At 35.2% G+C, this 14,242-nt stretch overlaps 1 protein-coding gene across 2 annotated transcripts in view; it reads left to right on the top strand.

The window, feature by feature from the left end:
- The window catches only part of msh3 (mutS homolog 3 (E. coli)), a 73,355-nt gene that overhangs the window by 46,608 nt on the left and 12,505 nt on the right, over positions 1-14,242 (top strand). The window lies entirely within an intron of this gene.

The following is a 14,242-nucleotide window of genomic DNA, read 5'->3' as shown; positions in this document are numbered from 1 at the left end:
GGTTGTGACATGCTTTCATGCCAGATTATAACAGGCCATGTAGTAACACAGTTCATCCAGAATGACTTGTAGTATAATTTTGGAGGGAGATTCACCATGCTGCAGCCTGTGGTTATGTGCTTTGCTTACAGGCTAAATAGAGGACTGGGATTTCAGTAATTCTACAGTTCTCAGGTCACTGCTACTTTGGATTGAGCCCACCTCCCAAATCCTTAAACCTAATGCCGCATGGCAAACCATTAATCTGCCAACATTTGGCCATTTTGAGAATATCAGAATCAGTGTTGTCTCTGACATGGCCACCTGCAGATTTTAGAACTGAATCAAGGCAATGTATAATTTATATATGTATGTTTATTCATTTTTATATGTTTTAGCTAAATATTGTGTAATATGTTTACTTAAATTGAGCAATTTGTGTAATCTTGTTTACTATCACTAAATTAGCCAAATTTATAGTAGTCATAAAAAACTATAAATTGAATATATATAATTAAATGTGTAGAAATATCTGTTAAACTTTATTTTAAGGTGTCATTGTTACATTGTAATTATATATTTAAGTACTGAGTAATATTAAGCAACTACATTATGGAAGTAAAATAATGTCAAATGTTTTTGAAACAAAAAAGCCTGTTGAACTGCACTACTTGAAAAAAATAGGCATTGCATTAACCATGCTTGCATTTTAATGCATTGTATTTTTAGGGCCTGCATTTTTATGGGCTGAAATTCAACATGGTTGAATATTTAAGCTGTGAATATTTCAATTAAAAACATTTCAAACACATTTTCATTATTAAAAATTCAATAATCCATATTCACCTTTCATATTTCACTTCCAAAATATTCAAACTGTTTAAAAATACAGCCTATAATATTCAACAGGCAATTTTCGGTCCATTTTATTTCGCTTTGCAAATTCGCTTCCACAAATTCAGTGGTTCAAATTCGACTGTAAATTCAACGGAACTGCAGGAAAAGCAGTAGATTACCGAGCATACTCTCCATCTGCTGTTAGTCAACCCCACCAGCAGGTGGTGCAAAAGCGCGTGTTGTTGACGAAGACCAGCAACAGTTAGAGCAAGCCATTCATTCATAAAACTCATTTAACAGCAATGTAAGTGTATTTGTGATTATTATGACGGCGGTTTTATGTTAAATTCAGTGTCTTCACGGTTACTTTCCCTGTGTAGCCTACATGCATCTTTCTCTACCGTGAACAAGATTATAATGTTATTCCCCGATGCAGATATACAGATCCAATGTTACATTTTTGAGGTTGACATATATTTCTCTTGGTTGTTTTGTTTAGTTGCCTTAACTTTATATTGTGGCGATGTGCTGCATGCAAGCTATTAGGGTTTCCCTCAATACTTAAGGATTCCCCTGCTGAACATATAAAACGCTTAACGTAGCTTAATGGACTAATTACAGTGATATAAAAGACCAAACTCGCAGGCAAGCAGATGGACTCAGAATAACGCGCAAAGCTTAATGCTGAGCATTTCCCAGTGAGTAACTGACATAAAGTTGGCTTGACGTTGGACATTCGCACATTTAGGGACCGTCTCTAAAGTGTATACGACTTTGGTATACACGTTTCTAACTTCGATAGCATTTGAATAGAACGACTTACAGTCATAAAACCAACTGTAAAGTGTTCATGTAGTGTCAGGCATAATGCGCACCCTTTGGATTTTTGATATTTATTCAAATAAATTTAAGTTTGCTATTAAAGTTAGAAACGTGTATGCCAATGTTATATGCAACTTTGGAGACTGTCCCTAAATGTGCGAATGTCCAATGTCAAGCCAATTTTACATTTATTAGGCTACAGTCATTTATTTAGCAGACGCTTTTATCCAAAGTGATTTACAGTTAAAACTAACAATAGGAGGACAACAATATGCAAGTGCTATGACTCTTCCCAGTTTAAGCTAATGCAAACACGTATACTATATAGTGTTAGTATTAATTGATCAACTGTTGATTTTGTACCAGTATATCACGAAACGCTCTGCATGAAACTTTGCGCGTTAAGTTCATATTCTGAGTCCATCTGCTTGCCTGTAGCCTATATAGTAGCCTACAGCCTACATCCCCAATAAGGTGCGAGTTTGGTCTTTTATATCACTGTATTAGTCCATAAAGCTACGTTAAGCGTTTTGTCCCGACAGAAGGGTAATCCTTAAGTATGATGAGGTATTGAGGGAAACCGATTATAGTCCTGTTCATATAGAGAAAGCTGATGACATGTAGGCTACACAGGGAAAGTAACAATAAAGTTATTGAATGAAACATAAACACAGCTTTTGTGTCTTTATAATCTTTTCCGCATATATACTGACACAGATAATCATTTTCATTTTATAAATGAATGGCTTGTTCTAACTGTTGCTGGTCTTCGTCAACAACACGCGCTTTTGCACCACCTGCTGGTGGGGTTGACTAACAGCAGATGGAGAGTATGCTCTGTAATCTACTGCTTTTCCTGCAGTTCCGTTGAATTTACTGTCGAATTTGAACCACTGAATTTGTGGAAGCGAATTTGCAAAGCGAAATAAAATGGACCGAAAATTGCCTGTTGAATATTATATGTTGTATTTTTAAACAGTTTGAATATTTTGGAAGTGAAATATGAAAGGTGAATATGGATTATTGAATTTTTTAATAATGAAAATGTGTTTGAAATGTTTTTAATTGAAATATTCACAGCTTAAATATTCAACCATGTTGAATTTCAGCCCATAAAAATGCAAACCCTAAAAATACAATGCATTAAAATGCAAGCATGGTTAATGCAATGCCTATTTTTTTCAAGTAGTGCAATTCAACAGGCTTTTTATTTCAAAAACATTTGACATTATTTTACTTCCATACTACACGTACTTTCTATAGGGTTAGGGTAGGATTTGGTTGAGATAGTTTCATGTAATTATGCATAATTTACTGTTATTACTATGGTAAGTACATGTAACATATGTAACAAGGACACTGTAAAATAAAGTGTTACCGAAATATCTTAAAAATATTTTATATAAGATGGTCGTTATATAAAATACGTTAGTTGATGATAAGATGCTTAGTCAACTAAATTTTAATTGGTTGGTTGGTCGCAGAAAAAAAATAACTGCACAGGAAGTGACGAAGTCATGCACTCTGTGACTGATAGGTTGTTAACATAGCTAGTCCATGCGTAATTATGCCGGGCAGGAAATCCAAACGTTCGCCTATCATTCATTGACCTCAAACATTGAAACGTGAGTAGTAGCCTAACGTTAGCCACTTTACATGGCTGCTCGCTCTAATGTTAACGTTAACCTAAATGTGCTATTATTAGGTGCATATCCAACAGGGGTGTAACAGTAGGCCTACACACAAGTCGGGGTTTGGTACGCACCTCGGTTTTGGGGTCACGGGTCGATATGAGTTTGGTACAACAGGAAAAAAGCAACAAATCCCCAATGCTAGGTTTCTTTTCATTTATTTTGAACAGACAGTAGTGCAAATTACAGTTTGTTCCACCTAGCAGCATTTAGCCCCCCCTGAGGTAGTTGTACTTTGTACAGGTTTTTTTTTTTTTTTGATTGATTGATCATTAAAACTGACATTTAAAGGTGCTGCATGTAACATTTTCACTCTACTAAAGCATACAAATGCCATATGTTTGCAGATATTTAGGAAACATGCTGAGTTCACATACTCGTTTCTCTGAAAAACACTTCTATAGCCAGTTATTTTACTTTAAAATGCGCGTTCCGTGTTGGAATGTCTGTTTTGTTTTGGTCTGTGATCTCGCCCACTGTCAGTTCACCCAATAGTATTTCAACACCCGGGGATGCCAGTTGGCAGGAAACACAGGGTATTGCAGTCATTGAAGCCAGCAAACAAACTGGGTCAGAGATTGCAGATTCTACCCAACCTAAAAAGCCTCGGTATCCATCTAAAAATCTCTATGAATGAGAGCATATTAAAACCCAGACAAATCAACCCATCAACTTATGGGGCAAGTCTTCTCGGCTTTCACTGTCAATTGCGCTCGTTCCTGTTGCATGTCCTCAAGCTGGCAACCCGCATGAGCGTCATTCTTATTGACTGCACCTTCAATAAAAAGAGACAGGGTTCTGTCATTTCATTTTATAATACATATACATACAGTGAAGATAATCAGAGTACATATGCACAATATTTTTAAAATGAAAATGAAGAGAGTCAGGGTTGTTTTATATTTTGTTTTATTATAAATATAAATATGCTGTGAAGATAGTGAATTTACGCATTGCCCTAACCACATTTGTGTGGCTATTAATATGTTTAAGATTTTTTTTAAATGACACTGAAATGAGGCAGGCTGGCATATACAAATATACATACAGATAACCGGAGTAGCCAAGGTGAGGTGAGTGACGTTATCAAGGACGCTGCTGTACCATTTGCAGAATTACCGAACTTGCGTCCTCCCAAGTCGAACTTGGCATACTTGGTATTGAGAAACAGCCTTGTTTTGGGTAGGTCATTGGTGCATAGATTGTCTTTTCTTCTGCTCTTTTTTCTGTTGTGACTGTTAGTAAATAGCATTGCATTAACCGTGTGCGCCCCCTTCTGGATTGGAGTGTGGATCGCCTTTGACTGACTGTATTCATCATCTGACTCTATGCACCGAACTTTGACATCCATACTGTGACGGTTCGGGACATTACATGTACCATTACACCCCTAATATCCAAGTCTTCATGCAGAGGGTGGAAGCTAAATCAGTACCACGCTTACTGCATTACATGCATTTCTCTCTATAGGTGAATCCACTAAACTGCAAAGATAATGAGTCAGCATTGTCAACTTTCATCTTTGCTGCTGACACAGACTCAGAAAACAATCCTTTTTTTAATAAATGATTTAAATATTTCCTTGCTGTTTTCACCTTATAATCATTACTTTTGCCAGTGTGCTGTGGCAAGCTTAATTTATATTTTAAAGGCTCGTTTAAATTTTTTTATGCAGAACAATGTTACAGTATAATATTATTTTTAGACCTAAAATGCCCCTGAAGCCCCCCAGTAAATAATTTAAGTAATAAAAATAAATAATATAATTAAATGTGTGACTAGTTGACTACTAATGGCTTAAATGAACAAATACCAATGGTCTAGGAAAATCTTTAGTCGTGGGCAGCCCTAAAGATGGCCTTCGATGTTGGTTTTGGTCAATAAAGTTGCTTTGAAATGGAAGTAACAAGTAACAGATTATCTGAAATCAAAAGTAGAGCGGAGACTTGGTTCTATCTATAGGTTGTTAATTGCAATTTGAGATGTGGGTGTTGTGCTCAAAAATGTATGTAAGCTTACAGTCGATTGTGGAGGCGTTGGATTTAATTGGAGTAAATGATTGGAGAAGTCTGGCATTCGTCACTAAAGAGAAATCTGTCGTTTTCACTGGAAGGATAAATGGATTAATCGTTCACAATGAGGTATATTAAATGCAATTTCAAAATAGACTGGGTGAAAGTATTGACTACTGAAATATCTGCTAATATACATTTATTTTCTTTAAATGCATCTGAATTTATTTATTAATAATTTCAGAAAAATTTGTTGCTTTTATGTGTTGAAAGTCAACTTTGAAAAAGTATGAAAAAGGCTAAACGCTCTCTATGGATCATATTTTTGTCTTCATTTGCTGATTTCTCTTCTCACTCAAAACTGGTCCTTAAATACATGGTCGTGACTGAGAGGATACATTAAATGAAAGGTTTTCAGTTCTTTGACCACGTGATCATGTTAGACTTTGTGTTAAAATGACATTCTGTGGGGACAGCTGTGTTTACCATCAGCAGTACATTTACTCTGCGAAAAGAAAAACACGCAAGTCTTAGACTGGAATCAAAAGAGCCAAAATGATGCCTTAGTTGAAAGTGTGAACTTCATTAAAGCATTCACAGTTTTAATAACAGTTCTCTGGCATCTGGCAGCGTTTGAAAGTATGACGTGCAATATGTCATAGTAGGTGCAATTCTGGCAGAAATTAAAAATGTTTTTCTTCCTACTGCTACAAGGTCAAATATTCTCTGTTACTGGGTAGCGCCTTAATGGTTTATACTCCAAAGCAAAGCATCAAGGCAAGGGTGATATGTTTGACTCAAGGGAGCCTAATACTCCCCAGACACATAGAAAAAATATCTTATACCAGTCCATCCATTGGGACACAGTACATCTAGAGCCTCCCTGTTTATCCCCCATGAGACATTATTTTTTTTTTATTTTTTTTTTTCGACATTTAAAAACGTTCTCCTAAAGTTAACCATTGGTAGGTTGATTTTCCCGAGTGATTTCTCAGATGTTCTGTGGTGGTTTCAAAACATTCTGTTTGTTTGACCTTCCCAACCAGTCCGATACAGCAACATTGATTCAACCAGTAATTTTGGGGAAAAGTGTTAGGAAACGTACAAATATGTTAACTTACAGTTTATACCGTTTTGTCTTTTTTACAGCATCCTCCACGGGTATAAATTTATCAACAAATGATTCTCAATATATAAGCCACTTCACACCAATGTGAACACCAACTATTGCTGCCAAGTTAAATGAGATGGATGCTAGTGAAATTGGCAATCAAATCCTGTGTGTGGCAAATTAAAAGTGCTAATTAGTTTCTTGTTGGCTGTAGTTACTCATATTGAAGGTAAGCGTCACTTTTGATGCTGTGCTGGTGTTTGGGCTGTCAGAGGGTGGGCTCCGCTGGGTATTGCATAATATTTTGTGTCTCTATGGCATTGGCTAAGGTGCAAGATCTATCACTCTTTCTTTTTCTATTTTGCTCTCTTTCTCCCACCACAGTTCTCTTGTACTGATACTGCCTCAGGCTGGAGTTATTTATTTATTGGCACATGGATGGGCTTGTTTGCCACAACTCCACTGTGATACAGAATAGCCAAGGCATTGTTGCTTTTGTCTTCTTTTCAGATCTTTTTCACATCATTCTCCCTCTCTTCCATTCTTTTCCTCTTTCTCACTCGCTATGAAATTTATTTTTGGGCACTTTTCCTGTCCTTTTGGGTACTATTAGTCCGCAATTACACTGCAGGTCTTGATGCCCAATTCCGATTTGTTGACTATATCAGATTTGATTGACGACCAGCTAACATCTTCTTTTAAAAGTGACCCATATCCGATATCTGCATTTACACTGTACACTTGGCGAAACAACCCAAGGTAGACACACTGACCCGGAAAAGCTTAGAAGTAAAAAGGAAGTAAAAATGGCGCGATTTGCAATGATACATTTATTCATTTATTATATTTATTAATGATACATTTATTTCCACATATGAATGATGCCTGAAACCGATCTGAGAATGTGCTTTTTTTCCTGCTTTACATGTTCATGGGTCATATCCAATCTGTTCAACATGGGAGGGAAAAATTGGAATTGTGTCACTTGAACCATGCAATGTAAATGTGGCCGTAGTCTCAGACAATCATCAGCCATTATAGGGGATGTGGCTACAGGGATATAGAATATTTATGCATTCAATAGAGCATTCAATTCAATAATAAATGTAGCTGAATTTCAACAGTTAACTTACATTTTTAAGTAAATTTTGCCATGTCTGCACTCATTTACCCTATAATGCTTCTACTGTATCATATTTGATACTCAAATTTCTAAGGCCTCTAAATTATCAGCATGATCAAAATGTTGCTGAAAAACCTGTTGTACACAATCTACTATACCTTCTGTCATCTGATTGATAATTCTGTTTTGTTTTTTGTTTTTTGCAAATAAAAGGCCTTTTTGTATAATTGTACAGATGTCCACCCTCAGGTTGTTGTACATGTCTTTTTGCTGTGAAATTGTTAGCAATATTTATAAATCAAATTTAAGAATTGTATATTGTTGTATTGTTAGTTTATATTGTTAGTAATATTTCAAGATGAACATGCATAAGTCAGGCTTTGCAAGTTTAATGAATTGTATGTTTCAAAGCATTTCTCTAGCAAAAAAAAGGGTTCTCATTTGATAGTGTCACACTTGGCAAAGCGTGGTTAAACAGGAACAAGATGAAGATGAAATATGATCAACAGGCTTTATTTACACAGGCAAAAAACAACCAAACTCAGTGTATGCGTTGACGAAATGAACTAATGAATACAAACTAAAAGTCCATGAAAACAAAACTAACAGAACATAACTATTACAGATAGCTATTTCCCATCACTTTTTCATACCACCTGTAACATCACGTCTCAGCCTTATATGATGCAATAAAGCCTAAATTATTGAAGTTTTTACCAGCTACAAGAAGCAAAACATTTTGTTGGTTGCTTTTTCTATTTATTTGGCGTTCTATTAGTTGTGGAAATTTGTTACATTTATTATTAAACATCAAATATGTTCTGATTGGGTGTGATTGTGCAACATAATGGTACTGTACATATTTGTTTTCAGTGAGGTGAGACTAATTGTTTGACAAATTACTCATTGGAAACTGGAAACGTGTCTCACCTGGTTAGGACAGTGTCAGACGTTACAGCCATGGCCATTCACTGACCATCTGATGTATATTGCTCACAGAATTGGCGTGAACTGTTTGTTTCAAAGCTGTTTGTTTTATGGAAAACAAAATGACTACTGGTGGTGTTTTTTAAGGCATTTTACTATTGTTCATAGTTGGGGTTCAGCAGCCTTTCAGATGTTTTGTACAATGGGGATTTTTTTTTTGTTGGAATTTTTTTTTTTAATATATATATATATAGTCGTAGGACAGCTTTTTACTTATCCTGCCATCATTTACAATATTAAGTATAATGTTATTAAGTATCATTTTTTAGAACATATATACATATATACATATACATATATTGGTATGGTATGACTTCTAAAAGGTTTTTGAAGGAAATCTACTGGGAAAAAAAACAGTAATATTGTAAATATTTAAATAAACAGTAAATATTCCTTTTTTCGAATTGCCTGAAAACCAGCTAATGCCAGCGTAAAAAACGTTTTTTGCGACAAATGGGAGTTTTTGCAAAATTGACGTGTTTCCTTTCCATTAAGCGTATTTTCAATTCGCAATTTCAATTTGCGCAATTTGAAGAGTAATGAAAATGCGGCTAATGTTGTAAAAGGTGTGCTGCTTAATATTTTTGTGGAAACTGATATGTGGGTCATTGACGAATAAGGTTTTTAAAAGTGTAAAAAAAATAGAATGGAGATATAACTATATTTGAAACTATTTTTTTGTTTACCTAGGTGTTAACAATAAGATTTTGTGGTTTGTACAATTAATTAACACTGTTTTTGTCATTTTTTTACAAGATGGACAAAATTTGTCTCCAAAAATGTCATTCGGTTTAACCATGAATATATCTAAAATTATTAATTAATTATTCATGAAAAAAAATGATTTGACATTGATGTTGAGATAGTATATAGTGTGTACCACAGAAGAAATATTAAATAAAATTATCACTGATCTCATAAATGTAATCATTTTATTGGACTACTCTAAACACTCCAACATATTCAAGTAAAACATTGCACAGGGAAAGGAGAAAAGGGGAAATGTAAAAAAAAAAAGAGCCTTATTTGCTTTATATTTGTATTATTGTAGTTCCTTTAGTTATTAAAAACAATATTACTCCATTTAAATATTTACTATATCGGTTTTACCGAATGACCATGTCTGCTGCCCTTGACATTCTGAATATTTAAGACAATAAACAGACACAAATAGCTTCAAAAGCACATTTTATTGTTAATATAATAGGCTATTAATGTAAAAAGTACTTCAAACATTAAAACATTTTGATATTGAATCAATGAAATAATGAACATATAACTTGTATCGCAAATTATATTAATTAAAACATTGAAGCATTTAATTGGTCTTGGAACAAGTGTTTAAATTGTTAAACGATGAGCTGCTAGGCTATAAATTCATGAAGAATAACTAGATAAAGTTCGACAAGACAAACTTTAAAGTTGGATTGAGAGAGACAGAACAGAAATTTCATTTTAAGGTTTCTGAGTGGTTGCTAGGGTGTTACTATGTGGTTGCTAGGGTATTCAGGGTGGTTGCTAGGGTATTCAGCGTGGTTGCTAGGTTGTTGCTATGCAGTTGCTAAAGTATTTGGGGTGGTTGCTAGGATGTTGCTATGTGGTTTCTAACGTAGGTTCTAACGTTCGATCAGCATTGATCCTTGCCCAGAAGTGAGCGGCTTTTTCCTTATTTGATAAAGGCATCTGCAAAGGTAAAATTCAGTCAAAATTATATATTAATATACACTGCACATTTTCTATTAATAAAATGTTGTATTTATTTATTCCAGATATGTACAAATATGACCAACATACATTGCTGTCATTCGATACAACCAGTAAGTCAATCGTTATAACCAAAATTTCGGTTTAACCGAATGACTCTTTTGGTTATAACGAATGACAAAATCTTCATTCAATGCTAACAGGCTGATATCAAGCTGCCTAGCTTGTTAGTTAGCTAGCTAGCTACCAAAAGGACAATCAAACATTTTATATTTAGTAAAAGTTTTTAAAATATTACAACATTATCCATGTTTTATAGCGGTTGTACCGAATGACCCGATATTTGGGGACATGTGTATGAGCAAGTGAAAACATGAATTTTTCTAATAGTTAAGAGAGAGTTACATACTTTGCTTCACAACCATGTGGTCCTTTGCAGGTGTCTGAATGATGTCACATCCTGTCACATAATATTGACCACATGATTTGAACCAAAATGGAGCCCTTTATATTGGTTACTCTGAATGACATCAATGAAAATAATTTTTCCGGACATTCTTTCTCATAACAAAGCAACGACTTCTACACATAATTTTAATACCATTTTGCACTATGTTGATATATAATGTTATAAAATCAAGCCAGAATAAAAAATATATAAATGTATTAAATTTTAAGATATTTTAATCACAAATGAAATTGCTGTATTGGCCTTCGTACGGTTAAACTGAATGACCTTTTGACACTTCAAAATCTTTAAAATACCTTTATATGTAGTAAAATATAATTAAAACCTTTTGGATTCAGTAAAAGAGATCAAGTTGTACCAACTTACATACTTTGGATGTTACATATTTGTTTTTTTTATTATTATTAAGGCCTTTGGACAAAAAAATGACCCGTCACGTCATTGACCCATGTATATTTTTTTTAAGTTCAAAAGAACAGCATTTATTTTAAATAAAAACCTATGTATCATTATAAATGTCTATACTGTCACCATTGTATTACTTAATGCATCTTAGCTAAATAAAAGTATTTATTTCTTAAAAATCTTACTAACCCCAAACCACTCATATACAGTATGGTTGCTGTACAGTGAAGTCAGTGGTTCCCAGCCTTTTCCAACTCGTGGCCCACACAACCAAAAACGTAAGTTTCCGTGGCCCACTGCAAGAATTTTAACAGACCTGACTATTTGTGTCGCGTTGGTTAATGAGGACTTAGAAACAGAGATTGTTAACACAGTCTTTATTGAATAAACTGGCAAGGAACAGAAAATGCAGATAATGGGTTACCGAGCTCAGGCCCAGTTCCAGAATCATATCAGGTGCTCTAGCCTTAATGCACATAAATCAGACTTTGCAAAAACTTTCCATTGCAGTGGTCACTAAGTCAATCATTGCAATTTCGAGAGTAAATTCTGCATGTGCAACTTGTTTGTGGCCGTTAATCAATGAAGCCGTCTACACTTTGTTTGTTAAAATGAGAGGATTTGTGAGCTTGCAAAGCTCAGCACTGAATAAAAACTCCAGCATTTTGAGCGGTGAGTGAATTCCGAATAACTTAAACACCTCTGATTGGCCATTGCATTCAAGAAATCAACAGATATGTCTGTGATTGGTTACATTGCTCAACACTGCAAAAGCATGTTGTAAACAGAAGCATTTGATGCTCCCCAGAGCGCAAAAACAAATACGCAATGGAGCGTTTGCCAATATCCTATTATTACAGCTTCAACTGAGGGAGCTCTTGCTTTCATTTGAGTGTGCTTGGCACCCTCAGCACCCCCGTGGAAACGGGCCTGACCGCACCTCAAGAGACTCTGGCACATAATTAGACAATTACACCTTAAAAACTAAAATCTTTGTGACTCACCTAATGCAAAGGTTGTTGTTGTTTAGCATTTACCAAGCACTGTATGTCGGACTGAAGAGAAGAAAGTCGCAAACGGAGATCAGGCTTGATGTGAAGCTTATTCCGATAAAATAATGTGTAATTACAATTATTTTTATTAATAGCAAATTAATAGCAATTCTGAACACCTTAGTAATTGCATGCCAACATCTTAGCAAGGTGGTGGTGACTAAAGCGCAGGCACCACTCACAGTTTCTTCAGAAAATGTCAAATTCCAGTCTTATTTTGTACACTAGAATCCACTTAGGATATCATGAGCATTATACGCTCAGACTCGCGCTGCACAGCTGTAGTTGTGACACTGCGCACTCACAGAGGTTCAAAAATACAACGCTTCAGTATTTGCTCAAGCGTGTGCTTCATATTGAAATTCCTCCCTTCACACTAGAATAGCTTTTTGTCCATGCCCGTTTGCCTTTATAGTGCATGTATGTGTCCTGGCAGCATCTTGCAGAGAGTGTCTGCACATCGCCATGGCAACAAGGCTCACTCATTCACCTGCACTGTATTTAAGAATGTAAATACGTTTGTTGTGTAACACCCTTGAATGATGCATTGTGAGCAGCCTTGACGCAGAACTTTCTTCTGTGAGCAATGGGTAGTAGAGCAGCATTGGTTGCCATAGCGAAGAGGCAGTTAGAGGCACATGTTAGAGGCAGGCAGTCACTCCTCAATATTTAGAGAGAGCATTTCTAAGTTGAGATAACTGAAGAAGTGAGAAGGTGTGCTTAAGATCCTGTAATGTTATTTGGAACTTTGAACTTGGGAAACCTTGTCATCTAGTTGTGCAATAACCTGACCTTTAAGAACTCTCCTTTCACTCAGTGGCTGCTAGTTTTTCATTGGTCTTGTCAAAACCAGATTATACCGAACTCTTGCTTGATCAGGGTTTTTGCCCTTGGTATTTCTGTTTGAAATCTTGCTTCACATAACTATATTATGCACTTGACTGGGGACCTAATATTCAACTTTTACATGGTTTTTCACAACGTTTTTACCAGAGGCTAGCGTATTTTTCCAATTGTTTTTTTCCACGCTTTAAAGAATGTTCAATTTTGGGTAAAACGCAGAGCTTTATTCATTATGTCGACTCCTTTGCTGTGTCTGAAATTGCTGACTCGTGTGTCAGAGAGCTGGAGCTGTCGCAGAAACAATATCAGTCACATAGTTTGATCCTACTTGTAGCTTACTTTACAATAAAATAACAGCCAATTACATTGTAATTTTATACATACTTCCATGCCAGCTTTGCGGTTTCCATCATATCCTAGTTTGTGTTCATCATTAAACAAATATTTAAAAACAAAACTGCCAACAGGAATAAGTGTACATTATATGTATTTAGACTAGATATTATTTTTAGTATCTTGAACTTTTTTGCGCTATTCAGAGTGTAATAAATATTCTTATTGCCGGCCCTGTTTTGACTTAAAGTAAATGGAGCAAATTTCAATTGCGAGAGTCAATTCCATCGACTACTACAGTGGAAATCAGCTCATTTGCATTTAAAGATGCATGTATGAATACAGTGTGTTTTGCTTCCACTCAGAAAGGGGCATTTTGGGCATGGGATAGTAAATGATCGGTATTTTGAGCTGAAACAGACACATTATGGAGATACCTACGATTTATATTACATCTTGTAAAAAGGGGCATAATAGGTCCCATTTAAACATCAAATGTGTTTGGTATCACAGTGCGCTTTTATAGACAGATTAATTACTTGATTGAAAACTCAGTCGAATTAATGATTACAATCTGTACATTACGATATGAGTGGCTGGCTTTACATCATTTCCAGGAGTAAGGGGGCACAAGTCTTTATCAACCTGCCAGAAGACAAAGTCATGTTTAAAAGTTCCTAGACAGAAAAACAAGTAACTGAATTTACCAAAGTTTACAAATTACAAGGTTCATGGTATTGAATCTATGTACTCAACACTTTCTGTTTAAAATATTTAAATTAACGTTCAAAAGTTTTGGGTCAGTATGCACCCTAAAGAAATTACTACTTTTATTCAGCAAGGATGCATCAAATTGATCAAAAGTGACAGTAAA

The sequence above is a fragment of the Squalius cephalus genome (assembly GCF_949319135.1).
Source record: "Squalius cephalus genome assembly, chromosome: 5".
Lineage (NCBI taxonomy): Eukaryota > Metazoa > Chordata > Actinopteri > Cypriniformes > Leuciscidae > Squalius > Squalius cephalus.
Note: the sequence above shows the minus strand (reverse complement) of the source record. Positions and strands in the feature narration are given on the sequence as shown.